The 13880-nt window shown below is 47.1% G+C and overlaps 1 long non-coding RNA gene across 1 annotated transcript; it reads left to right on the top strand.

Annotated features, from left to right (window-relative positions):
• Positions 1-1055: 1055 nt before the first annotated feature.
• LOC129146135 (uncharacterized) lies at positions 1056-4525 on the top strand. Its single transcript, XR_008552643.1, has 3 exons — positions 1056-1355; positions 3712-3821; positions 4178-4525. It is a non-coding gene; the product is annotated as an uncharacterized LOC129146135 (long non-coding RNA).
• The last annotated feature ends 9355 nt before the right edge of the window (positions 4526-13880 follow it).

Here is a 13880-nt window from a genome sequence, read left to right as displayed (position 1 = left end):
TGAAGATAGTACCTCTTGCTGACTAGATAGATGGTTTAGCGTCTGATTTTCAGAGATCGTGGTCTGAGATGACCCAGAAAAAGTCAATGTTTTGTATAAGGATGGCAATTTTTCAACTTTGCTGGACCTATAAACCTGTGAATGAACAATAAATAGCACATTATGTGTGGCTGAACTTAACCATAATTTTGAGACTGACTAACTGATAAAAGGCTTGGTAGCTGTGTTATAGAATAAATTTGTGCTTGGCCCGATACTACAGAACTCTGGTTATGTAAAGGTTTGGAATGGCTTAGTGTTTGTACAGGAGGAATAATATTTTAAGGACTGGGAATCTTAGTTGATGTTAGAGCAGCTTTTTTACTTCTGTAGTAAAAATGATAAGGGGAAAAGACAACCCGTTTTATATTGGGGCTGCCCTATAACAGAAAGATACCCTGATGATGACATTGCAGATGAGTAAGACTGAGTAAGTTCCACTGAGACCTGGGAGGTCTTCTGTTGCAACCCTCCATTGCTCACCTGAGTAAAATTTCCAATTGCATTACAGGATAAAAACGACTGCCTAGTTGTTTCCTGAAAATTAACTATACTCGTATTTGACAGACAATTATGTAAGGAGTGCTGTGAACCAGTCAGCTGTGCCTGAATAGACTGGGTACCTGAAGGCCGCTGATGGTGTTTTAAGGCAGCAGTATCTGGCCTTAGATCAATAAGAATCTCCTTAAAAGAAACATAATTGCAAACCATTCAGCTCATGGTCCTCCACTCCAGATATGCTCCCCACCCTATTAATGATTCAAATAGCTTTGCTTTGTAACAGTTCTTGCAAAAAAAAAAAAAAAAGTGGGAATGTGGAACCAAGCATAAGTATTCATAGCCATTGCTTTGTGTAACTGCCATTTTACAATTTAAGGTTTTGCTGGGTAAAGACTTCGTTCCAGAGATAGTTTGGACCCTCACTCCACCCTTACTCTCTGGTCACCAATGAGGGCGAACTTGCTGTAATTGGAGCTGCATCTTGGCCTGGCCAGTCAGCTTAGAATGATAGCCGGGCAAAGTTGGAGAAGGCATCCTTGTAGCCAATGAGTAACTGCCAGCATAATTTAACCTTATTAAAAGACCCCTGCTTCCTTTGTTCGGGGCTCTCGGTATCTGCCACTGCGTTGGTAGGTGCTGTGAACCCGGACTCGAGTCTGAAATAAACTCCCTTTTGTGTTTGCATCAGCTGTCTTTGGGTTCTTGGAGGCTATGCTCGCCGAGTCTGCTGACCTTGGGCACAACAGAAAGCAAGCAAACCACGTGACTGGGTTTGTGTTTTAGGCCGATCCCTCTGGTCGCAGAGTGAAAAATAGGTAAGAAAAGATAAATGTGACTTTTACAGAGGAGTTGCTCCCACAAAGAACGTGATTGTATTTTGCTCCTTGTTGTGCCAACACCCATCCCACTGTAACAGGGTGGTCCCCAGGAAAGGGGGAGGTTCCAGGTTCTCTGCCCCACCCAAGGGCGGGAGGATCTGAGCAGGGAGAGAAGAAGCTGCAGAGGAGACTGAGGAAGGAAGGAAGCAGGATGGAGCCAGAAGGAGACCTGGAGGAGGCACATGGAGCCTAGAGACATGTGAAGAAACTGTGCTTGTCTTTTGGTCGTGGACGGGGTGACACAGATGTGGGTGAGACCCGTGGGGAGGTGAAAATGGCAGCTTTTATCTTGATATTGATTTTGCTCTTTTCCTTCTGGGCTTGTCTGGTTGTTTCTGACCCTTTTCTGTGGGTCCCCACTGGAAGATGCTTTAGACTTGTGGCAGGCTTTGGGGCCTTGCTCTGGGCCAATCCCATTTGGATGGAGTTTTACCCATGAGGGGATGGGTAACTTGGGTGCTTGATTTAGAAACTAGATTCTTTTCCTTTCCTGTATTGTTTCCAAATTGTATTAAAGTTCCTTCCCATTAAAGTCTCATATGTTTTGTGTTGATGTGGCGGATGGCAGAACCCATTTAGAATAGACAGGTTTGCGGGGTTTGGGCTGCCCCTTTCTCTGCCCTGTAACACCACCACCTGGGACATGGGCAACACTCAACAAATATTTGAAGCAATCAATACCTCTGATTCCTAGTCCAAAGTCATACCTGAGCATGGTCTAGTGAATACTGGAGCCTTTTTCTTATGTTTTCTGAGCACAAATTAATTCCCAGTTCCCATCCTCTTACATAAACAAAGAGGAGAGTGAAGAAAAATATCATTTCTTGGAAAGAAAAGCTTCTCTGTGGCTGTTTTCCCTCAACAGATTCCTAAATGAGAAAATTTGTTCAGAAAAGAGATTAAAGTCGTAAAACCCAGCATCCATGTTCCCTAAACAATTAGTTTCTTTTCTATGTAAGAAAAGGGGAGAGATGATGTAGGCAGCTGGAACCCCCAGCAGCTGAGGCGCTTGGGGAGACATGGGGGAGGAGAGGCTCCACCCAGCAAGGTGGTGATACCGGAATTGTCAGGCCTAGTCTCCCAGCCAGGAACGGATTTCAGGCTGCAGGGCAGCGCTGAGCCCCAGCCGCTAGACCCCCCATGGGTTGGTGTCTCACGAAGCCGCAGCAGGAACTTCGCAGACGCTCAGGCAAGCAAGCGAGAAGAGGCAGTTTGTTTAGAAAAAGAAAAAGTTTATTGAGGAGGAAAAGAACAGAAATAAAGTGGGACTCCCAGGCCAGGGAACCAGGCCTGGGAGGGGCAAGGAAGCCAAAGTAGAGTCGTGTCTTAGGGAATATATACCTTTTTTCCCTCATTATTCTAAAGCTGCCCCAGTCTCTTTGTGATTGGTCAGTTTTCGGCTGTCTCACTCAATTTGCTACTGAGTGGGGATCTTTACATTCCTTATCTAACAGTTTTTTCTTTTCCCATTAGTTGCATCTTTAAATTTATGGCCCAGTCTTCTGGATGGGCATCCCTGCATTGAAGTTAAACAGCTGCCCTTTTAATGTGACCATAAATTAAACCACTTTCCATTTTTCCAATCTCCGCCTCCCTTTACCACCTGAAGGAAACCAGGACCAGCATTAACAATGTTGTCCTTGGTCCTGGCATGTTTGTTTTTCCTAGTGGAATGGGTTATATTTCTTTGGTTGTCCTTATCTCTGAAGCCTCCCTAAATTCTTCAGAGGTCCCCTCCTGCACTGTCCCTAAAAACTGCCTAATAACCCTAGCTTGCCCTGTCTCAGTGGGAACAGATGCCCCCTGGAGGTAGGGCAGGGGATGGGTTGGGGCCAGGCCTGGAGCTGATGCCTTCCAGGCTTGGGCCGGCCCAACCTCTCTGGGCTTACTCTGCTCCCCAAGGGCACTTTAGCACAGCAAGCAGCACTCAAGGTGTCCTGGAAGATGTCATGAGGTTCCACAGACACACCGGATTGGACAGGGGGTTGGTATAGGGACAGGAACCCTGGCGCTATCCCACCTGATTCACCAGCCCCTATTTTCCCCACAGGAAGGGGTAATGGCATTGCCCCTGAGCTCCCAGCTAGGCTGGGCTCTGTGGTGTAGACGTGGGGCCAGCAGACCCCAGGGTGTCTACAGCGAGCTATAGCTGCCTCTCCCAGAGCTGACAGTTCCTGTGAGGTGCATGGGGACCCCACAGGCAGGTGGACACCATCTACATCCCATCCCCAATGAGGTGGTTGACAAAATTGTGTCTAGTGAAAGAAGTTTGTCTTTCATTCCCCTTCTACAGCCAGGAGCTGCCCACCCACTCCCTCCACGCCAAGGTTCGCTTTAACAACAAAAAGAACATCTTTGACCGCAGCTCAAGGGGAAGGAGGAGCAGACCCTCTTGAACCTAAGGTTTGTGGCACTGGCTAGCAAGATGCTATCCTGCTTTGTTGGTTTTGATGTTGCGCCCACCCTGAGGAGTCTCCCCTCCCCACCCCACCTCCACCATCAGAATCAAGCTCCCCCAGGCCATTCCGCAGAGGAACCACAGAACCATTACTCAGGGTTCAACACAGAGGCCTTGGGAAGAGTGAGGGGGAGGGGATAACGCAATGGAGGGTCTGCCAGGTTCAAGAGAGGAGGCCTCAGGCCACACGCCGAAAGGACCGGAGAAGGCAGCCAGGAGTGGATGGGGAGCAGCAGGCCGTCCTGAGACACAAGTGACAGACAAATTATAACGGGCTTCCTTGTTCCCCAAATCGTTCCAGGTTCCCTGCCCCACCCTAAGGAAAGGTGAAGCTGAGCAGAGAGAAGTGAGGGAGGACGGGGAGGAAACAGATGGAAGGAGAAGAGAAAAGCTGGAGGAGACACATGGTGCAGAGAGACAAGTGAAGCTGTGCTTGCTTCTCAGCCTGGGACTTGTGCCAGGGACTTGGGAGACATGGAAGACACTTGAAAGAGACAGAGACGTGGGTGAGAGACCCATGCGGAAGCTGACAATGGCAGCCTTTATCTTGACTTGTGTTTTGATTTTGCGCTTTTCCTTCCAGATGTGCCTGGCCCCTGCCACCCCCTTCCTAGGGGTCCCCACCCAAAGGTGCCTTAGACATGTGACAAGCTTTCAGGCTCAGCTTCCCTGCTCTGGGCCAAGCCTGTTTGTCCGGCATTTACCCATGAGGGAATGGGTGATTTTGGGTGCTTGATTGGAAACTAGTCTATCTATTCTTTCTCATCTCTTTTTTTAATATTTTATTTTATATATGTTTACATCATTTTTAATTTTTGCACAACATACGTATTTTCATCTTGGTTATATTCCCCATACAATTCCCACCCCCCTTATTTTGACCCTAATCCTTCCCTCCCACCACCTAGTGTGTCTCTGGTTTATAGTTGCTTATTGATTTTGATTTTTACTTTAATTAGTCTTTTTTCTGGCATACATATACACAATGGAATATTACTCAGCAATCAAAAAAGATAAATTCATGCAATTTGCAGCAACATGGATGGAGCTGGAAGGGATCATGCTCAGCGAAATAAGCCAGAAAGAAAAAGTAAAATACTGGATGGTCTCACCCATAGCAGGAATATAGAAAATCTTTCCCTTCTCTTTATTGCACACTTATTATATTAAGGTTCCTTGCCAATAAATCAGTTCATCCAGCATGGACTCGAGAGTCTCCCCAGCAAGGTGGGGGCCTTGTCATCCAGCCTCCCCAAGGAGCGAAAAAGGGCTGAAGAGGCTATGTGGACAGAACTCCTTGCCAGTCCACGGAAATGGCACTTTGCCACCATCACTGGGCGGGTGCGTCACAGGAAAAACTGAGACAACCTGCCCAAGTTCCCATGGAAGGCAAGCAGGCAGCCGAGCAGGGTTGCAGACTCAGACTCTCTGCTCCAAGTTCAAGGCTGTTCTTTTCCCTTCTATTTCTCACTGAACTTGGTTTCAGAACAATGCAGGCCTAGCAGCCAGAGCCCAGCTCTGCAGAGCCCAGCAGACAAGAACGTCTTGGACACAGCTCTGCACACATAGCATCTATGTGGCCCTCCCCCACCCCCACCCCCAGGCAAAGATGATGAAGCTCAGCAGAGGTGGCTCTTCCGGCCTTGCTCCCTGAGCTGGCTGGGCCTGCGCCACAAGCAAGGCTTTGGTAGGAGATTTGGGAGAGCATCCTGCACTGGGTATTTCAGAAGTGCCACATATCTAATAAGGTCAGTAGATCCCAGGCCTCTGAGTTCTTGTACCAAAAGGAAAAAAAAAAAAAAAAGAATTAAGGAGGAACAAAGAGTGTTGTCGATGCTTTTCTGTGTCACTTTCAACTTCTTAAATAGCCTCTAGTGCTGCCCTCTAGCGGTCAACGCTAGTAGTAGCCTTTAATTCCAGGCCAGTGTTTGAATTTAAATTAAAAAAAAAAAAAAAACAAACAAACAAAAACAAAACAAAAAAAACGGCAGTCCAGCTCCTCAGTCCTCAGTGGCACTAGCGACATTCTATGAGGTGTGGAGGCAGGCCAGGGTAGGACAGCTCAGACATAGGACACTTACATTACAACAGAACGTTCTATGGGCAGGGCTGTTCATTCCCTTTCCAGAGATATGGGACCAAATTGACACTGGTGGGTGACAGGTCCCAGGTGATCCAGTCATACCTTCCCATCCAGCCTCCCCTGGGGCCTCTCTCGGCCTCTATCTGATGTAGTTCTTGTTATCCTCATCTGCCAGATGAGAACCTGAGGCGCAGAGAGGGCCAGTCATTTCCCCCAAATCAACAACTGTTGAAAGCCAAGCTTGAACAATAAGCCGCCTGACCCGCAAGTTGACAACAGATTCTTCATCACTCGTGACATTAAGGAAAAGCCCTTCATCGACCCGTGCCCAGCACCCTTTCCCCCTTCCTGGCTCCTGCTTCAACAGCCTCTCTCTTGGCAGGAGCTGTGTACCCTTCTGTTCATGACCTGCTAAAGCCCAAGGCAGAATATTCAGGGTGCGGCCTGTACATTTCTCTTCCATCCACAGGGGGGGTATTTCCCCAGGATGCTGGCATTTATCCGCCAATAGCCCAGGAGAGGGGGCAGGAGGGAGCCTTTTATAACAAGAAAACACAGCTTGGGAGAAATTTCTTGATGGCAACACATGTTCATATGCAGGAGCATCCACACTGACTGACACAAACATGTTCACACACACAGCACACACATGCTGGCTGGGACTCACCCTCACAGCAGAGCTCGCTCAATACGAATGGCAGAGCCCACAGCTGAAGCACTTGTGAGAGATTTAATGCAGTGACCTCCCAGTTCTTTCTCTGCTAGATCTCCAAGCTCAAAGACAAGCACCCAGGAAGGCTGTTGAAATGTGCACAAACAGCCCCGCTGATGGGCTGAAAGTCAGGGAACGCAGGGTGCAGGGAGGGAGAAGGGGAAGAACTCCAGGGTGTGGGGGGCAGCCGAAGCTGAGTGGAGGATGGAGGAGAGCAGTGAGGGGCCAGGGAACCAGCATACTGGTCTCTCCAGCACCCCAGCCAGATGAAGCAGGTGCCAGGACACCTCTGAACCTCCCAGGGTGAGACCCCTCGGTGCACAGCCTAGTAAAATCTTCCTAAATAAGAGCCTGGCACCATGCCAGGGATAAGGGAGTGGGGCTGAGGGGACGGGTGTGAAACAGGAAGTTTCTGAAGCTCCGGACCATCTGCACAAACACCCAGGCTGAGGAAATGCTCCGACTTTCCATAATAGCCCAACAGGAAAAAGCCGAATATCCAGGCACAAAACAACAGACGCGGTGTAGCCCAAGTCACCTACAAGGGCGCCCCTCTAGTGCAGCCCTCTAGCGGACAATCCGATGTAGCAGCCTTTAATTCCAGGCTACTACTAAATAGCTGTGGTGTCCCAGAGGGGAATGTACTGTATATAAATTTATATAAAATTTTGTAACTAGCGAGACTAATGGGAAGTCAGAATAGCAGCAATCCCTGGTGGGGAGGGAGCTGGACATGAGCTCGAAAGGGATATGAAGGGAATTTCTGGATCGCTGTACGTCTGTACGTGGTCTTTATTTTTTTTTATGTTTTGGATGTTTTGTTTTGTAAAAAAAGAAAGAATATGCTAGCTGCAGGGGGCATTGTTGGGCCCCAGCAGAGATCTCTGGAGGGCAGCTGGGACTGCACCTGCTGGGCTGGCCCCAGGCCCTTCCTGACCACCTGGTCCAGCCACACCCTCTTCCCAGGGGCAAGAGAACCTGAGCCCAAGCAGGCCTCACAAAGGGGATCTTATAGGAACCATGCCCAGATGGGATGAACCCCACCCCAGACTGGGTCTCCCAATCTCTCTCACATACAACCCCCCCACTCCAGGTCCCTGCTGGGGTGAACTAGGTACCCACAGTCCTAGGACCTATATGGGGACACATGGCCTGCAGAAAGGAGCAATGGGCTTCAGTGTGTCTGGGTAGGGAGAAGAAACCAAGCCCCCCATGCCACCCCCTCCTTGCGGCAGAACACTGCAGCGGTGCCCGAGCCCTGGTTCAGCTACACCAGCCCCAGGACATTGCACGCCACCTCCCCTGGCCTCAATCTCATTGCTCCCAAGTTCTCATGCTGACCTCTTGCACCTTGGTGTTACCCATCTCTAAAACGGGCCTGTTAGCACCTTGAAAGATGGCTATGAGGACAAAATATGACCACACATCTGCTCACAACCTACCCAGAGCCACGTGTCCATCCTTTTTGTTTTGTCCCCATCCCTCGTTGTCACAAGTTGAGCATGTAACCAGTATGGCAGGATCCCCTGGGCCCTATTAACCAGACAGCAGCCTTCCAGGCCCTCCCCGGACATTGGGGTTCAGTCTTAGCCTCCCTCTTTCACATTTTAGGACCCTTGCAATCATACATATTTATCAGGAGCATCTACAGTAAGCTCAGCTGATTAGTAACCCTAAATTCATCTGCAACCTTAATTCTCCTGTGCCATGGGGCATATCTTGACAGTTTCTAGAAATTATGATGTGGACATCATCAGGTGGCCACTCTACTGCCTACCACAGACCCTGAAAGAACCTCGGGCACTGGGCACTGTGAACAATGGGTAGGACAGACCTGGCATTAGTGTTCCCACTGCATAGCTGAGAAAAACTGAAGCTCAGAGACAGCAAGCAGTTCATAAAGGTCAGACAGCATGAAGCTGAGGTTTAGCCTTGCCTGCCTCCGAAGTCAGGGGTGGGGTGGGGAGCTTTGAGCACGGTCATGGGAAAGATATGGCTGGGATAGCAAAGCCATCAGCACCAAGAGGTGCAGCACCTGGAAGGGTGTGGTGGGGAGGCAAAGCAGGGCTGGGTGGGGGGGTGGGGGTGCTGACCCAGCCCTTCCCCGCGAGGCCCCCAGCCTGCTCACAGGCACTGACAATGCCAGGGGCTCCATGAATCATGGCCCAGCAGATACCTTCCAGCGCCAAAGTGCAAATTCTTAATAGAAGATTCTTTTATCTCTGAAAAACATGTCAGGAGAGAGAAGTCATGGGGAAACGTATGACGCTGCAAATTTGTTTCCTCCTCATCACCTACCACTAAGTAGATGCAAGTAACAGTTCTTTATCTGATGTTCATATTAACCGGCAATTAAGTGGCTAATGTGCTATGAAAAATGCAATTATTCGGTGAAGGCATCCTTCTCAGGACAGGGCTTCAGAACTGACTGGAGACCAGCTAAGCCCCTGCAATGTGGAGACAGTGAGCTAGCAAGGTCAGAGGGGCCAAGAAGTCTGAACCCAGAGACTGGAATTGGGAACCAAAGGGCAACCAGGAAGGTAACAACAGACCATTCTTCAGACCACAGTGGGGCCAGCAGCAGGACACAGTAGTGAGCAAGAGGGAGGTCTGGCACTTGGGGAGTGCCAAGAGCTTGTTAGTGTTTATAGAGGGCCTGTGCGCACTGGGCACGTGACAGACAGCTCCCTTAACCCTGGGCATGTGACAGCCACCTCTGACATGGATAGACTATGGTGGCGCTGCCCCTGCTTTTCCCAATATGCCTGCCAGAAGTAGCCCGACCTCCCAGGTGAGCCACCGAAGGTACAGAGAGGTGAAGGCATCAATCCATGATCACACAGCCAGGGCACACAGTCACAGCGAGGTGTGGGCACAAAGGTAAGGGAACAGACTTCCTCTTGCTCTGCTGGTTTGGGCTAAGCAAACATGGAGTTCCAGAGAGGCCCCAGACCCTCCTCCTCAGCCCCAAGTCCACCTCGCACTTCAGACACCCCTGCCTGGGGCTCTGTTCTGCTGCCTTACCATCGACAAGGGTCTCAGGCTTAAGCAGGAGGAAGGCAGACCCCTCCCCAGCGGCCTGCCCCAACCCCATGCAGATAATTCTCCCCAGCGTTTATTGCCTTTCCACTTATTTATTAGCTAGGCTATCTCAAAATTTATGTCAAATCAATGCTGTAGCAACAGCACAGCTGCCAGGATTGATTTCTTTTATTTAAAGTGAAACTAGTTTAGTTTGGAGGACTGGAGCAAAATCCTAATGTTTGCTGAAAAGACACTGCTTGGCCAGAGGATTCCTGGGAAGACATTCCTTCCCAAAGCTGGATCCCCCCAACCCACAGGACTAGCTGCAGCTTGCAGGGCACCCACAAAATCACCATCAATGCCCGAGAAGATAAAAGGACCCAGGCATAGGGTCTGCACACACAACCCCTCAGGATCTGGGAAGGGTGTTCCCTCCCCTCTGATTCCTAAATGAGTAAACTGAGGTACAGAAAGGTTGAGGCACTCTTCCAAGCCACAAAATGAATTCAGGTTTATCTACCTCTAAAAATCTGGAACTTCCCTGACTTTGGGAGTTTTTCCCCCTGAAGAAATTCTCTGAATTTCTGAAATCACTTCATAAAATGCATTGTCAGCCTCCCCCTGGCGCAAGAGGTTAAGACGCAACCTATGAAGCTATCAGCAGCCACTGCAGCACAAGTTCTATCCCTGGCCAGGAAGCTACCCACATGGCACAGCAGAACTCTACTGACTCACCCTCTTCTCCCCTCAGCAGTGTATTTCAGTAGATCTGCCTGTTCTGTTCCCCACTCTATCTCAGATGAATCCTCTCACCACCACCCCTACACACACCTCTGGCCTGTACCCCTGTTCTTGTATGCATAAATAAATAAATCTTAAAAAAATAAAATGCATTGTCATCAAGCAGGACACATTTTCCCTGTAAGAACCATATAAGGTATTCAGCCAAGGTTCCTGATCAATGACTAGGCATCCAGTACATCATGAATATGACCAACCCTGTGAGATAAGTACCAATGTACAATAACTATAAATGGATTAACAATGAGCTGAAACATGAACCCTAAATGGTCATGTAAAATTTATGACACATCCTGCAGCTTGGGACTAAATACAGTGTGTCTTTGTCCTGGGAGAAACCCCAAAGTATGATAAATAATGTACATGTTCAGTGTGTAGAAAATGAGTTCTGCCCTATCTTAAACTTGACTTTAAACTAATAAGCTGGATTGAGGACTGAGGGAATGGGATTAACATGATGGCGGGGAAATGCTGTGAGTAAGATCTCCCATAAAAAAAAAGTGAATAGGGAGAAAAAGCGGTAGGTCCCTGTGAGAACTGGGACATGGAAGATAACGGGTGACTCTGGCAAACTGCCTGAAGAACCAAGTTGCCATAAAAGAGGACTAGAAGGGAGGAAAGCTCAGAACCCTGCTACCCTGCCCCACCCACAAAATTGGCACTCTCTGACCAACAGAAAGGAGGAGAGAGAAAAAAAAAAAACACAAACAACCAACAAGAACAAACTACACATCAAACAAGTCTGTGAGTGGAAAGGAACTATTTCAGGCACCGCACCCTGCACACTAGCAGCAGAGGCTACCCTCCCCACCCCACAGCCACCTCAAGTCTCCCATTTGGAGGTACCACCACCTCCTTGCCCGACCCACCTACAAGAAAGGTCCTCCTAGGGCCAAGAACAGACCTATTTGTTTTTTTTGTTTGTTTGTTTGTTATTGTTATTTATTTATTTATTTATTTATTTATTTATTTATTTTTTATTTTTTTTATTTATTTTTTTTTTTTTTATAGAGGCATGCTTTATTTATTTGTTTGCTGGTTTGTTTGTTTGTTTTGTTTATACATGCACTGGGTACAGTCAGAAGCGCGGGAGGGTGAGAGAATTCACCAGAGCCAGAGCGGGGAGCAGAGCAGGCAGAAGGACCGAAGTACACTGCTGAGGGGAGCAGCGGGCGGCAGGAGAGGTCTGCACGCCATGTGGGACCCTCCTCTGGTGGCCGGGGAGCAGCCGGGGATCGAACCGGCGCCGCAGAGGCCGCGGGCAGCTTCGCAACCCAGCGCTCAACCGCTGCGCCACCGGGGAGGCCCTATTTATTTATTTTTTAAATAATAAATTTTATTTTTATATTACCCCATGCAATTGCAACCCCCCATTCTGACCACAATCCCTCCCCTCCCGCCCCCCACCTCCTAAAAAGTGTCTCTGGTTCATAGTTTTTTGTTGATTTTGATTTTCACTTTCTTATAGTTATTCATTTTCCTGGTCCCTTATTTAAGTTTTCTAGATTCCTGCTATGAGTGAGACCATCCGGTATTTTTCTTTTTCTTTTTGGCTTATTTCGCTGAGCATGATCCCTTCCAGCGCCATCCATGTTGCTGCAAATTGCATGTGTTTATCTTTTTTGAATGCTGAGTAATATTCCATGGTATATATGTACCACATCTTCTTGATCCAGTCATCTATTTTTGGGCATTTGGGTGGTTTCCAAAGCTTAGCTATTGTATACAGTGCTGCTATAAACATAGGGGTGCAGGTGATCTTTGGAATTGATGTTTCTGTGTCCTTTGGGTAAATACCTAGGAGTGGAATTGCTGGATCATATGGAAGCTCTATGTTTAGTAGGTCCAGAAATCTCCACACAGCTCTCCATAGTGGTTGGACCAGTTTGCACTCCCACCAACAGTGCAGGAGACTTCCTTTTTCTTCACACCCTCGCCAACATTTGTTGTTGCTAGTTTTTTTAATATGTGCCATTCTCACTGGTGTAAGATGGTATCTCATGGTAGTTTTGATTTGCATTTCCCTGATTACAAGTGATGTTGAACATTTTTTCATATGTCTGTTGGCCATTTGCATTTCCTCTTCAGAGAAATTTCTTTTTAGCTCTTCTGCCCATTTTTTGACTGGATTATTTTCTTTGTTGTTGCTGAGTCTCATCAGCTCTTTGCAGATTTTTGTGATCAGTCCTTTATCATTAGTGTTGGGTGCAAAAATGTTCTCCCAGTTGGTGGGGTTTCTCTTTGTTTTTGTTATTGTCTCTTTTTCTGTGCAGAAGCTCTTTAATTTGATGTAGTCCCAGCTGTTGATCTTTGCCTTCACTATCACTGCTTTGGGTGATGTGTCTGTAAAGATGTCTTTGATGTGCATATCACGTATTGTTTCGCCTATATTTCCTTCTATGTGTTTTATGGTTTCAGGTCTTATGTCTAGTTCTTTAATCCATTTTGAGTTGATTTTTGTGTATGGTTTGAGGTAGTGGTCAAGTTTCATTCTTTTGCATGTAGAGACCCAGTTTTCCCAGCACCATTTATTGAACAAACTTTCTTTGCTCCAATGCATAATCTTTGCTCCTTTGTCAAAGATTAGTTGACCATAAATCTGTGGGTTTATTTCTGGATTTTCTATTCGATTCCATTGGTCTGTATGTCTGTTCTTGTTCCAATACCATGCAGTTCTGATGACTATGGCTTTGTAGTAGAGTTTGAAGTCTGGGAGTGTGATGCCTCCATTCCCTTCTTTTTTTTTTTTTTTCAGGAGAGCTTTGGCTATTCGGTTTTTTTTTGTGATTCCATATGAATTTCATCAATAACTGTTCGATTTCTTTGAAGAATGACATTGAAATTTTGATTGGAATAGCATTGAATCTGTAGATTGCTTTTGGTAGGATGGCCATTTTAATAATGTTTATTCTTCCAATCCATGAGCAGGGGATGTCTTTCCATTTCTTTGTGTCTTCTATTTCTTTTAACAGTGTTTTACAGTTTTCTTTGTATAGGTCCTTTACCTCTTTGTCAGATTTATTCCCAAATATTTGATTTTTTTGTTTCGATAATAAAAGGGATGGTTTTTTTTGATTTCTTCTTCTTCAGATTTATTGTTTGTATATAGGAAGGCTACTGACTTTTGCGTGTTGGTTTTGTATCCTGCCACTTTACTGAACTGATTGATGAGTTGAATTAGTTTTTCTGTGTTTTTGGGGTTCTCTATGTATATTACCATGTCATCTGCAAATAGTGATAGTTTGACTTCTTTTCCTATTTGGATTCCTTGTATGTCTTTCTCTTGTCTTATTGCTCTGGCTAGGACTTCTAGTATTATATTGAAAAGCAGTGGTGAGAGTGGACATCCTTGTCTTGTTCCAGATCTTAATGGAATTGCTTTCA

The sequence above is a fragment of the Talpa occidentalis genome, unplaced genomic scaffold (genome assembly GCF_014898055.3).
Source record: "Talpa occidentalis isolate TD23 unplaced genomic scaffold, MPIMG_talOcc4v2.1 talOcc4.17, whole genome shotgun sequence".
Taxonomy (NCBI): Eukaryota; Metazoa; Chordata; class Mammalia; order Eulipotyphla; family Talpidae; genus Talpa; species Talpa occidentalis.
This window is presented reverse-complemented; position numbering and strand designations above follow the sequence as displayed.